This window comes from Periplaneta americana, chromosome 16 (assembly GCF_040183065.1).
Source record: "Periplaneta americana isolate PAMFEO1 chromosome 16, P.americana_PAMFEO1_priV1, whole genome shotgun sequence".
NCBI lineage: Eukaryota > Metazoa > Arthropoda > Insecta > Blattodea > Blattidae > Periplaneta > Periplaneta americana.
This window is the reverse complement of record NC_091132.1, coordinates 100,349,532-100,364,862: the sequence shown is the minus strand read 5'-3', so window position 1 is coordinate 100,364,862 and position 15,331 is coordinate 100,349,532.

Here is a 15,331-nt window from a genome sequence, read left to right as displayed (position 1 = left end):
GTTTTTTAAATTCACCCGATATTATCTGTTCAGAATAAAGACGTGACAGGAGATTTATAGGACACGTTCATGTTCTCAATTGGGCGGTACTGTGACATTTAACGAATTGGTTCTTATTTATAAGGATTGTGAATATGTCTGAGAGTGAAGTAAATTTAATGAAATCAATGTGTTGTATTATTTTTCCTTTACTTTTCATTAAGTACGTATCAAATATCTGTACAAGTATTTTTAATGGAACTAGTTAGTTCCATTTGAATGATCCGTTGCTAAGCAATAGAAGGTTCGTTCCAACAAGCGGTTCATGGATCAGTTCATGTACGGTTCCTGTACCATCTTATGCGCATCCGCTAGTTGAGCATCTGCTATGGGACTGAAACTGGACTGAACGCTGTTGGAACACTTTCGCGGATCGTTATGTACTAAATTCAGATATGCTATAACTGTGATCATCTTTGCTAAGAACGGGATGCTTATTATTCTCATTTCGCAGCTAATTCTAATTGCAGAAAATAGAATTTCTATCATTTTCTATTAAAAGATGACAAAAAGTATGGAAGGCAAGAATTCCGCTAATTCAATTACGTGTACTGGAGAATTCTCATCTAAAAATGGTTCTTTTCTAATTATTAATTTATGTGTGTTATTTATTATACTTTTAATCAAAACTGCATGTTGAAATTGTAATTAACTATTTCAATATCGTACCCAAATAATTTCCATTCCCTTTCGTTTTGGCGAAAATTTAAATTAAATCTCTAATTTTCTTATTCTTCTGCACTGTCACTTTTCATCTCAACCTCATTGATGTGAACAGTCGAGCATGCCTATCTTCAGTATCCAGGAGACGTTGGTGAACTTATGCGCATTCGCGTCTCGCGTACTCTTCCGTACATGCCTCAATCCGCGGACTATTTCTGACCGTTCCGAACCCTTATCAAAAGCTTGGTGGAACGCCCGACTGCAGTACATGTTTCCGGTTCAGGACTGGTTCGGATTGTGTTGGAACGCTTTTTCTGTACTGCGCATGCTCAGGATGGTTACGAACGGTTCCTGACTGTTGTTGGAACGAATCTAGAGTTGAACAACGAGCGAGAAAGCAGACTAATAGCGCCCGCAAAGCCGAAAACCCGCACCACAATATTGCCTACGTCGTTGATGTAAAGACTGCTTGTGAATGAATCAAGCATACGTTCAAGACATCTGGAGTGGTCAATTCTCGAACGTCAAGCAGCCTTGAATTTTTCTGTGTGTTTGAGATCAAGTGTATAATATCAAGTAAAAATATATTTTAATGTTTTATTTAACGTTATGTTTTATGTTTCTTAGAAATGCACATTTATTTGAGAATTATTTTTTTCTATTTATATAACCATAGGTAATATCTGACAATAGTACCAGAACATTTTGATAACTATGATACAGTACTGTTTTGTTTTGTATTTTTGTATCTCTAATGTTATTTATTTCAATGACGTATGTTATTCAAAGTTACGAAATCTTTCCACGTCGACCAAATGCTACTTCGACAATGATGAGCAAGACTCGAAGCGGACGACAGTTACGAGACGAGACTCGAAAGACAAGTGCAACGAACACAGCGAGCGAGAGCGGCACTTAGGCCGTGTCTCAAAGCTCAAGTAAGTCCATACTATACACTAGCAACTAGGTGACTTGTGGACTACACTCTAGGGAACTTTGGACATGCATGCTTGAAACACGGCCTTCTTTGTAGACTATTTTTCTAACAACTATGACATCACGGTGCAGCACTGAATTAAGAAGGCAGTGTCCTAATGCAGTTTCATTGCAAGTTAAGTGGAAAAGGTAATGGCCCTTATATTTTACAATAATATTTAAAAAATTGTGAAGAAGGTATTAACAATGTCAATTTTCAAAGTTAACGTGTTTTCTACATTATATTTACATTATTTCACTTTCAAAGGATCTTCAGATATCATAACCTCAATTGCTGATGAGGTATCCATGTTTGTTTAGTGAACAAGCATTTGCGTTTACTAACTACTACGGACTTGATTGGTATGCACTATATAGATTTGGATCATGACTTCTGACATTACATTCGGCTTTTTAGACAACTATCTAGTTCACTTCACCTCAAAGCTCAAGTCTATACTACATGCTAATAACTAGCAACTAGCTGACTTGTAAACTACACACTAGAGAGCTTTGAACATGTATGCTGGAATCATGGCCTTCTTCCAACTAGCCGACTTGTGAACTACACACTAGAGAGCTTTGAACATGTATGCTGGAATCATGGCCTTCTTCCAGCTAGCTGACTTGTGAACTACACACTAGAGAGCTTTGAACATGTATGCTGGAATCATGGCCTTCTTGCAACTAGCTGACTTGTGAACTACACACTAGAGTTTTGAACATGTATGCTGGAATCATAGCCTTCTTGCAACTAGCTGACTTGTGAACTACACACTAGAGAGCTTTGAACATGTATGCTGGAATCATGGCCTTCTTGCAACTAGCCGACTTGTGAACTACACACTAGAGAGCTTTGAACATGTATGCTGGAATCATAGCCTTCTTGCAACTAGCTGACTTGTGAACTACACACTAGAGAGCTTTGAACATGTATGCTGGAATCATGGCCTTCTTGCAACTAGCTGACTTGTGAACTACACACTAGAGAGCTTTGAACATGTATGCTGGAATCATGGCCTTCTTGCAACTAGCTGACTTGTGAACTACACGCTAGAGAGCTTTGGCTGACTTGTGAACTACACACTAGACAGCTTTGAACATGTATGCTGGAATCATGGCCTTCTTGCAACTAGCTGACTTGTGAACTACACACTAGAGAGCTTTGAACATGTATGCTGGAATCATGGCCTTCTTAAAACTAGCTGACTTGTGAACTACACACTAGAGAGCTTTGAACATGTATGCTGGAATCATGGCCTTCTTGCAACTAGCTTACTTGTATGCTTTGAACATGTATGCTGGAATCATGGCCTAGAGAGCTTTGAACATGTATGCTGGAATCATGGCCTTCTTCCAACTAACTGACTTTTGAACTACACACTAGAGAGCTTTGAACATGTATACTGGAATCATGGCCTTCTTCAAAGACTATTTTTCTCAAAGCCATGAAATTACGGTATAGCATTAAATTAAGAAAGCAGTGGCCTAATATAGTTTAATTATGAGTTATCAGCTATTATTTTTTGGAAATTCGAATTCTTTGTTTATAAACAGTTTTCCAGTAAACAGTTCAAGAAACTTAATTCTCAGGTTTGTAAACTGAATGGTAATTTCCTGAGACACTAGAAAAGAAACGTAGAAAGATGTAGAATTGTGAAAGATCTTCAAAAGATATCTATGAAAATCACGTTTGGCTGTCAACAATCGAAATAAATGTATAAAAGGTAAGGGCCTGAAATATTACAATATTAAAAAAATGTAACGCAGATACCAACGTCAATATCAACGTGTTATTCTACATTGAACTCACATTTTATTTCCACAGCATCATCAGATTTCATAACCCCCCATTGTTAATGAGGTATCCATGTTTGTTTAGTATATAAGTCAACAATCAAGCAAGCATTTTCGCTTACTAGCTACTACGAACTTGATTGCTATTCACTACTTAGCTTTGGATCGTAACTTCTGATGTCACATCCGGATATTTAGTCAACAATCTAGTTCACTTCAGCTGAAAATGTAGCTTTGAGACACGGTCTTAGTTTTGTTCATCTCTACTAAGTAAGCAACGTCAAAATAGTATGACGTAACTCACTGCCGTTGTTAAGCAACTGACGTCAGATGCTGCAATATTATTAACATTTTATTCAATTGACGTTCAGGCATAAAAGTTTCACATTTGACGTCAGAATAGTATGATGTAACTCACTGCCGTTGCTAAACAATTTGCATCAGATGTTGAAATTTTAGTAACATTTTATTCATTTGACACTCGAGCATAAAAGTTTCAACACAATAACAAACGTAGACAACAAACACACATTCAAAGTGTACAGAAAACCCACAACAACAACACACACATACACAACACAAACAAGCTGCATTCCGAAAAATGGTACACAGACTACTCAACATACCAATGAACCAACAGGATTACAACGAAGAACTAAACACATTCAAATACATAGCACAAGAAAACGGACGCAACCCCGACATAATAGATAACATAATACGTAAGACAAAACAAAACCACAAAAAACAGAAGAATACAACACAAACACAAGAACACAAAAAATACATCACACTAACATACGAAAACAAAAACACACATAAAATTGCAACCTCATTCAAGAAATTAAACTACAACATCGCATACAGAACAAATAACACATTACAAAAACATCTCAACACACAAACAACACAAACAAACAAATACAACAACACAGGCGTATACAAACTCAAATGTAACACCTGCAACAACTTCTACATAGGACAGACAGGCAGATCATTTCAAACACGTTACAAAGAACACATCACAGCCATAACAAAATTACAAAACACCTCCACATATGCAGAACACATCACAAATGCCAACCACACCTACAGAGACATCAACACAGACATGGGAATATTGCACATCCAACCAAAAAGCCAGAAACTCGACACACTACAACAATGTGGAATATACAGACACAAGAAAACTCACCCCAACGATATTCTCAACACACAACTCAATTTCAAAACACACACTCTTTGACTCTACACTACGAACGCACCCACACAGGAAACAAGAGTCGCCAAGACCAACAAAGACCAGTTCCGAAGATGACCGAAAATAGGTCGAAACATGTTAACAAGGTACGTTAAAATTTAACACAAGAAAGTTCTTATCATACAATTTCCGAAAAAAAAAAAGTTTCAAGTTAAAAGAATGGATCTCTCATCTCTGATTAGTCTCTTTTGATTTTACCTTCCTGCCTCCCTATTTTCTTTTTCCGTTTATGATTCCAACTTCATAACTGTAAGTAGGTATGTTATTAGTTTAATTACATTTTAACTGATATTATTATTTGTTTGAATTTGAAAGAACACTCATCTAAAAATCTAGAAGCATTATAGATTCGGTTAACCCCGCACGGAAATTGTTGTATTTACTTAATGATTGAAAAGTACAGCATGCTCTGGAGTCCCGTGTAATTTTTTGAAGTACACACTATACTATTTTCCCAGAGCGGACTAAGTTGTATGAACACATATTTCACATGTCAAATAAACAAGACGTCGCTTCAGAACCCAATACCTCCCGGGGGGCTGCTGCTTTGTATTCCAGTGGGACTGAGAGCGAGCAAACTTTACGGTAATTGTTCAGGGCAGCATCCATCAGCATGCCCAATTCTGCAATCCAGCAGACAACCAGAGACTAAGGGTCGCAGTCTGTGACCTACAGCCTACACCGAATATGGTGATTGAATTTGTTATAAAGAGAGCGTTTCTCTGATTTACTGCTGCCGAAAACAACAACGACGCCCGCCATAATTTCCATTCTACGAGTATACATAACTTTCAACGGTGAACATATTTTCCAGTACATTACCTCATCATAGAGAATAAGGAATCGCTGCAGACCACAAACTTAAATCGGTGGTATGCTCAAGTAAAACAAGCATGTGCGTTTCTTAAATTTAAGATAATTTAATAAAATTTTAGGAAGACATACTCGGGGAATATTTTGATTTTAAGTTCAGATTGTCACAATAAAATTTAGGAAAACCGAAAAATGTTATGACATCTATTCCAAAACCGACTTTACACTTCGTGAGGGTTAGTCACTGTTTCGAATTCTTCTTAGGCTGTGATTAATGTGATTTTCTGCGTTGGATAGACGGCTAGTCTGTATCGTACTATAGTAGAACATCGATTATCCGTCACCCTATTAACCGATTGTCGGATTATCCGACTTTTTTTTTCTAGCATTTTTTTTTTGCTGCAGAAAAAATATGAAGTACTGTACAATATGTTTCTAGGAGTTTTCCAAAAGTACATTTGCCCTTACACAGTATATACATAGGCTATGCTTCGCTGTCGGCAACAGGAATAGTTACTTGCAAAATAGTCACTACCTGCTTTCAAAGAAATTACCCCAAGAACTTTCACAAACCCGTGTACCATTCAGACCTTATCCTTATTATTCGAGTGGCCTGTGTATAACTTCTATGCAAAATGTCTTCCACAACTGTCAAAAGAAAACGTATTGTTTTAATTATCGAAAAAAATTACAAATATTTGAGAGGTTTGAGTAAGGAGAAACTGTGGTTAATGTTGCTTCAAAGTACTCGAGTACAACTGAAAGCGATTTAATAAAAAAGGATAAGGTGTACAAAGTATGTAAATCTCCAACATGGGACTTATACTATTCTTGTATTTCCACAATCAACCAACAACTCTTGGTTTTAAGAAACCGTCGTTCGCAACCAAACTTTTAGTGAACTCCTGATCAACTACAAAGCACGTTAAACACAAGACCATGAAGGAAATCACAAAATTGTAGGCGAAAGTATTATGCATTTAATTTATGAAAATCTTTTTATGATATGGATTATCCGTTTTTTTCGATTAGGCCTAACCGTTGAGTCCACCCCCTTCATTACGACGGATAATAGAGGTTCTACTGTAGTTCCAAAACGCTCTTGTTCGTTAAATATCGCTATGATACTTATTTATGTAATACAATAGCTCATTAGATGTGAAAGTACAGAAAATAAACATATACCAATTTGAAAAATGGAGTTACAGTCACTACTCGTCCACTGCTGAAAATACACTTAATGTTTTGCGTTTCTTATATTTCAACGTTTAAGTTCGGGCACTTAACTCTTGCAATTCTCCGACATAAGAGACCCAAGCAATGTCTGAGTGCGGCGGGTAGGCTAACTCACAACTTGGAATGAAAACCGCAAGATAACGTATAGACCCGAGTTCAAAACCGCAGACACGTTGTGCGTTGGGAAGGAGCACCGAAGCTGAACGACAGCTAATTCCTCCACATAGGAACGCGCAGGTGCTAGAACAGAACCAAACTATTAGGAGAAAATAGTTCTCCTGAAGAGTGACTTTTCAAGCACGGAAACTATAGGCCTATAATGTCGATTACATGATAAAAACAGACCAATAGCGAAACAAAACTGGCAAAAAATGTAGTGAAGAAAACTTAATGTTTAGTCGTCTTTTGTAACACTAATGTTATTAGAATATGTATCATTCAAACGGCACAGTCATTTTAGAAGACAAATTTCATTACATGACATAATATTCAAACCGCACGTTCGCATATACTAGGCCTAACACAAATTTCATTACATCACTCACATTAAAATAATAGACTACAGTCGTCTTTTCGAACACTACCATTAAATTAACCAACATTCCAACAGCACAATCGTTTTTCTCCAACACAAACGCCATTAAATCACCTAGCATTCCCTACACAAATGATTTCATTATATCACCTAGCATACAAACCGCACAGTCGTCTTTTCCAACACAAATGTTATTAAATCACCTAGTAAGTTATTCAACCCGCACAATCGTTTCCGACACAAATTTGATTAGATCACATACATAGCATCCAAACAGCATAGTCGTCTTGTGCTTAAATCACCTGGTATTCAAACCGCACAATCGTGTTTTCCCACACAAACTACATTATATAACTTAGCATTTCAACGGAAAAATCGTATTTTCCAAAGCAAATGTCATTACATCACCTTGCATTCAAACCGTCTTTTCAAATATAAACGTCGTTACATCATCTTGCATTCAAACCGTTTTTTTCAAACACAATTAGCATTAAATTACCTAGTATTCAAACTGCACAATTATTCATTAGGTCACTTATTCATTCAAACTGTAAAGCCATCATTTGCAACAGAAATCCATTATATCACCTAGTCTAGTATTCAAACTGCACAGCCATTTTTTGCAACAGAAATTCATTATATCGTCTAGTATTCAAAATGCACAGCCGTTTTTTGCAACAGAAATTCATTATATCACCTAGTATTCAAACTGCACAACCGTCTTTTGCAACAGAAATTCATTATATGACCTAGTATTCAAACTGCACACCATCTTTTGCAACAGAAATTCATATCACCTAGTATTCAAACTGAACAGACGTCTTTTGCAGCAGAAATTCATTATATGACCTAGTATTCAAACTGCACAACCGTTTTTTTGCAACAGAAATTCATTATATCACCTAATATTCAAACTGCACAACCGTCTTTTGCAACAGAAATTTATTATGTGACCTTGTATTCAAACTGCACAGCCGTCTTTTGCAACAGAAATTCATTATATCACCTAATATTCAAACTGCACAACCGTCTTTTGCAACAGAAATTCATTATATGACCTTGTATTCAAACTGCACAGCCTCTTTTGCAACAGAAATTCATTATATCACCTAATATTCAAACTGCATAGCCATCATTTGCAACAGAAATTCATTATATCGCCTAGTATTCAAACTTCACAGTCGTCTTTTGCAACAGAAATTCATTATATCACTTAGTATTCAAACTGCATAGCCGTCTTTTGCAACAGAAATTCATTATATCACCTAGTAATCAAACTGCATAGCGTCTTTTGCAACAGAAATTCATTATATCACCTAGTAATCAAATTGCACAGCCGTCTTCTGCAACAGAAAGTCATTATATCGTCTAGTATTCGAACTACATAACCATTTTTCACAACACAAGTTTCATTGCATCAACTATCATCCAAATCACACAGTCGTCTTTTGAAACAAAAAATTAATCATATTACCTAGCATTCGAATAGCATATTTGTCTTTTCCAAATAAAGTTTAATGAGAATACCTAAAAATTAAAATAAAATAAAAAAAACACTTCATGAGCTCACCCAGCATTCGAATCGCACAGAATCTTTCCCAATACAAAATCCATCAGATGACCTAAAATCCGAGCCGCACAATCATCTTCTCCAACACAATTTTATAGATCACACAGCATCGATCCAAAATTTCATGAGAGCACATATTATCAAGAAAGCAGAGATGTCTCTTCCAACACATTTTATGATACCATCTAAGATACAAAAAGCACAGCCGTATTCTTCAAAGCGAATTTCATTGTAACACCTAGCAACCAAATAGCGTCACCGTTTCCAGTACCGTACTACATTTTTCATGAAATCTTTCCAGCATTTGAAAAGTGTTTTCTTGATTTATTTTCTATTCGGAATGCACTGAAGCATGAAGGCTTAGTATGACTGACGGCGGAATCGGTAACAGAAAAATATATTTGACAAAATGAGTCTGATGATTCGCCATGGGATTACCCGACATAAATCTCAAGCAGATTACCAATCCAAGTGAAATTCAAATTTACGTTTGAGTACAGCCTAAGATCTCGAGTGCAACTCGCAACCGTCTAGTCTTTACCTACATAATGATCAGACAGCGCATTTGTGTTCCCAAACGTACAGGGGATCGAGTAGTTTCTTCTGGTACATCTATTACGTCACGTGAATGTATAAGCAGGATGGAATTGCAAACAAGTACGCATAGACTATGAATCATAGTTTAATACAGATGCTCCATCATCAATGTTGTATATGTAAAACATCAAGTTACGACTACATTGTGATCTGATTCTAATAATGAGTAAGTTGAATTTTCATTCACACTTTTGTGTTAATATTATTTTAAATTATCAATCTATGTTATATTCTGCTTAATTTTGATCTGTATTTCTTAAATAATTTTCTAAGTGGACTCGTTTCTCAACACAAGTTTTTCCCCTTCCAATGTCGCTAGAGCCTAAATTAAATTAACTTAATTTGTAAAATATACAATATTTATTTCTTCTTTATTTTCTTTATTTTCAAAGAATACCTCCAGCAAGATCTACGTTACAGTTGGTTATATTTGAATTTCGGAAGGACTATTTCAGCATAAGAAATTAAAACATGCTGTTATTTATGTGAAACTATGATCTGTGCTGTGATGTATTATAAATATGCCACTTTAACGTCATGTGACGTTGAAAGAACATTCTCTCAATTGAAACAAATTTTGTGTGACGTTTGTAAAAGATTTGCATTTCATAACCTCAGAATATATGTTTTCGTTCACTGCAACGCGTAAAGGTTTTAGTAAATGAATTATGTATACATATCGTGTAAAATATAAATATTGTTAATTTGTATATTGATTTGTGTTATTATAATTGCGTCCCTGTAACGTCATGCAACGTAGGAAGAACATTTTCTTAGCTTAAATACATTTTTTACTGACAATTATGGTAAAAGATATGAATTTCATAATCTCAGAATATGTTTTGTTCACCATAACGGAAAAGAGTTTGTTACATGAATTAATTGCATATATTGTACAGGGACATCATTTTATTTTTACTAACATTTTTAATATTAACTTGCCTATACCTCTGGATCAACGCGTTTGCTACCCCCTTCCACGACTGGAGTTCGATGATACTGGTGTAATATACAAACAAATCACTTTACTAGGTATAGGAGGGAAGAAAAGTAGTTCATCCATTTGCGTAAACTAGGAAATATTGCGCTTTTGAGTTTGATCATTTTCATTATTTTTTGTTTAATCAAAATACAGTACAGTATTAACAATGAGTGTTTTTACTCACGAACTGAGCTGTCCATGTGGACGTATTCATTATGCAGTGTATGTTATACTGTCTACAGCACATTAGCTTACAATATAGAGAATGAAGTTAAATTGAAAAATAATCATAATATGGATATTTAAACACATTTTTTAAAATGGTTGCCGTTCATTTCGATACAGGCTTCAGTTCTAATGTACATATTATAGACTACTGTACCTAATCCCAATTACCAGTTTCGTTCTTCGTATTAGTAACTCATGTTGAAATAATTCTGTACCTACTCTATAAAAGAGTACCTTACATACTGTAAATTCAATCTTCACTTCTGTCCGATTTGAAAAGATAACATTACTCAGACATACTATCTATTGTCCGTCCAAGTGGTTATGTCGTACGGAGGAAATCACGTGAAGTTAATTACTTAACGAGGCCCTTTTTTAAGTTATTTTAAACAGTTGTATAATATTACGTAGACGTCCAATTCCTAACAGAAATTAATGTTCTCAGAAAAGAGCTAAGACAGCCCAGTCACTAGCTGGCGAATAAAAGCTGGGGATACGACGTAGGCAAATGGACGACAGTACCTGTGCGAAAATGATCCAATATTGAAAGCTCTTTCGTCACTGGAAAACGCGAACATATTTTTAGAACGTACTGTTTACTATGACCGTAAGGCTATTGTGACTGTATATGCGGTCGTGGATCTGTGTGGAGGACGGTTGAACTTCATTAGTAGAAGGGGTGGGAGTGAAGTACATTGAAAAACTCAGGTACAATAAAAATTGAAGTAAAATTAAAATGATGTCCCTGTATATAGAGTATAGAAAGTTAATGTGCATCAAGTTTACTATTATGTTGTATAATATATATTCCATATACTAGTTCAGTACTATTATCTAATTATATTTTCTGCTATATGTAGCACTGATATTTTGTAGAGCGCTAGTTTCGAAGTTTTAGTGCGTTTATGTGTTTAAAAAGTAGCTGGACAGATCATTTCAATTTAGTAGCAATCCCACTTACAGTTGTAATGATGCATTATTATTATTATTATTATTATTATTATTATTATTATTATTATTATTATTATTATTATTATTATTATATACTGAACTATACATTTCGTAGAGTCCTGACGTAAGTATTTAGGGTCAGAGTTTGAACTCTGAATGACCAGGATGTACTAGCCGATAGCTTCCCTAACTTCTTTGGAACGAAAATGCGCTGTCTGATAATGACATGAGACTACCCCGAATTCGAACCTCAGAGTAGTTTAAAAAAAGTTCACAGGAACATCTCGCATCAGAAACGCCGTCTACTATTGGTTCCTTAAATATATTACGATAAGAAAAGATGATAGAAGAATATGGATTCACCTCCATGTCACCTATAGACCTCTGTGATGAATATAACGTATGTGTATAGAAAACAGTAACGTACTTTTTTATTTTTGTGTGTGTTTATGGCGTTCTGTTAGCTTGAACATATAGATTACGAGCTGGAAAGTGTGTGTGAAAATAAATCAAACACAGATCGATGTTTTATTTCTCTAATCCAACATTTCTCCCCTGCAAACCTACTCATTATAAAAAATAAAGACAAATGACGATATAATCTTTATGTTGGTGGATGGGCTCGAAGCTAGATAAGCCGGGCAAACTTCTGGAGAGCTTTGTTACTATGACAACCGCACCAGATCGATAAGAGCGTTCTCTCGCTTGTTTTCATTTGAACGTCGCTGTTTTTAATAACACAACAATGCGTTTAATTTACTCATCAAAGTATCCTCCTCTCCCGTATGTTGGGTTGAATGCTATCCTACCTTAAGATTAGTACAAAATTCTTGTTCAGTCGTTACTAGGCCTATAGCTGTACTCGGGATATTAGGAGTAAGAATTATATCATCTTTAATAGAAGCCCTCATGTATCTGAACTGATTTGTTTAGCTTGGGAATGGGATTACATCCAATTCATTTTGAATACCGGCTTTCCGTGCTTGAGACCCTAATTGAAACTTCGGGGAATCTAAATAAAACTAATAGTGAACAAAGATGGGTTGTTGCAGGTTTTACCGGAGCACTACCGTTTCTGCTTCCATCATTCTTTCGTATTTTTATATCACCCTAATACACCAGTTCCGTCAACCACATTAATCACTGAAGTTGGCCCCGAACCCTGAGCATTCGGATATCACACTTTAGATTCAAGCAAACAAAATTCAACGAAGATAAGTGAGGTAGGAAAGCTAGCTCAGTCTTTGCTCGGATCTGTTCAACCACTCACCTTGTAATCTGCTATTTGATCATCCCATGTCTCTCATCATAATTCTTATTCTGCAACATTTCTTGGAAAGCATCGTCAATGTCACTATTTTTTTTTTCACTTTCTACACTGTCAAGAATCACTACAGTCACTCCGTCCACATTTATGTGGCTGACGATGTTTATCAGACAGCCATTAATTCCAAACCTTGCGACACATGACAGAAGAATGTTACTGCATAACCATTCGGTCACCGGAATTCGTATCAAGGACTTTCTTGAACATTATCTGCATTACTACGGTATCAAACGAAAATATGTTAGTTTTAATTTCATACCGCTAAATGAAGACAAATATCATAAATCCTTCAATAACTGTCTATTTTTAACCTAATGCGTAGTACAAGAAATTACATTAGGTTATAGTCTACACATAAAACATTTGACTAGCGCTTTCGCCAACAAGGTGGCATCTTCAGGTCTAGTTAGCATATTATGAATCTTTATACATAAAGACATAGATGAAATGAAACATAATAAATGTGATAAAATACATGACGTGAGAAAAAATTACAATATTAAAATGACTGCGCAAACAGAAGGCAAAATGAAATAATGACTTGAAAACAGGTGAGATGGTTGTAGTAATTCAACCTCTATAAAGTCTAGATATTAAATTACAAAATCTATGCTTTGAATAAAAGTCTGCAAGACATGTGTGCAGCTTATGAAATATAAAAGAAACGGTTAAAAGAATATTGTAATTTTTTCTCACGTGATATATTTTATCACATTTATTATGTTGCATTTCATCTATGTCTTTATGTGTAAAGCTTCATAATATGCTAACTAGACCCGAAGATGCCACCTTGTTGGCGAAAGCGCTAGTCAAATGTTTTATGTGTATAACCTAATGTAATTTCTTGTACTACGCATTAGGTTAAAAATAGAAGGATTTATGATATTTATCTTCATTTACATGTTAACTTGTCGGACTAACATGCCTTTTAAATTTTCATACCTCTAATGAACTACATTAACGTTACATTGATAACCAACTACTCGTATTATTTATTTAAAATTATGTTATATTAGCCTCAGATTAGAATATAATGATCTGCCAGTAACAAAGCAACGACGGAACACAATGTGAAAGATATCGAATCTTAATGAATGCATTTGTATTTCGTTTTCGACAGGTTTGTCACTGTGCGGAACAGCGTTGCCAACCCTGCCGCTTGACTGGATTGCACAATTGGTTCCAAATTATCGTACTTTTGATTGAAGGATCGTTAATTAGTTGTTCTTAAAATGGCTATTTCCTGGAAAGTCGTACACTACATATAAAATAGGCCTATTTTGATTATGTTACCTAAACTCCCTTAAACGATTTTTTTAAATTTTTATAAATAAATAATTGTTGAAAATTAAATATCAACACACAAAATTATTTTTAAAGATTTTATTGTCTCTTTACCTTGGGAGAATTCTCAGAAGGATCAACAGCAGGAACGGAAGATCCAGAACCTACATCTAGCCCTTTTAATGTTTCTTTCATCAAAGCAAAACCAAGCTTTAAACTGAACTAGTTATTTTTGAAAGGTCACATGTCTACTTTTGTCAATTTTACAGCAGAAGCAAAACACTGTTATTTTGTTAATGGTACTTTGTAGTGTAATCAGATATTTTTTATTCGATGACACAGGTGTAAAGTTACATTTACATGCATAACTAATGGTAACATCACCAAATCTTAACTGTAAAAAAATTATATTTATTATGGACTTGTGTCCTTTTAATAATAAACAGTAAGTAAAGCATAATGAAATAATTTCAGATGTTCTTAAATATGTTTTAACTATTATTGACTAACAAATACTTTATAATTTAACTGTTACGAACAACAGTGTCCTAAGGTAATATCTCTTATTTCAGAAATTAAGCAATTTGAAAGCATAAAAGCTTTTATGCTCGACCATGCCGAAATGTAGTAATTATAAACCTGTAGTAGTCCTTTAAAGCATGTCATTAAAGTACAACTATTCATTAAAGTTCAGGTTTTCGATTATTCTCGGATATGCAATCGAAAGACAACGAGGGAAACGTCACGGAGGCTGGAAATCCAATACTGTCGCAGAAGGTTATGTTCTGTTACTATAATAATTAGCGTTGATTGTAAACAATATTCAAATAAATTCAATTTGTCATCTCGTTTTTCAGTTCTAAATCAATTTCCAGGTTATATCAAAATTAGTTCATGTTATTCTCTAGATTAGATCAAGGTCAATGACATTATTGTTCCTAGGAAAAAAAAATCAATACTTTCGCGTCTGCGCACATCTCACAATTCCATCTATGCACAAGGTCACTTCCAATCTTCAGTCACATACGAATAAAATGAATACTTCTGAATAATTTCAAGTTAGAAATATGGTC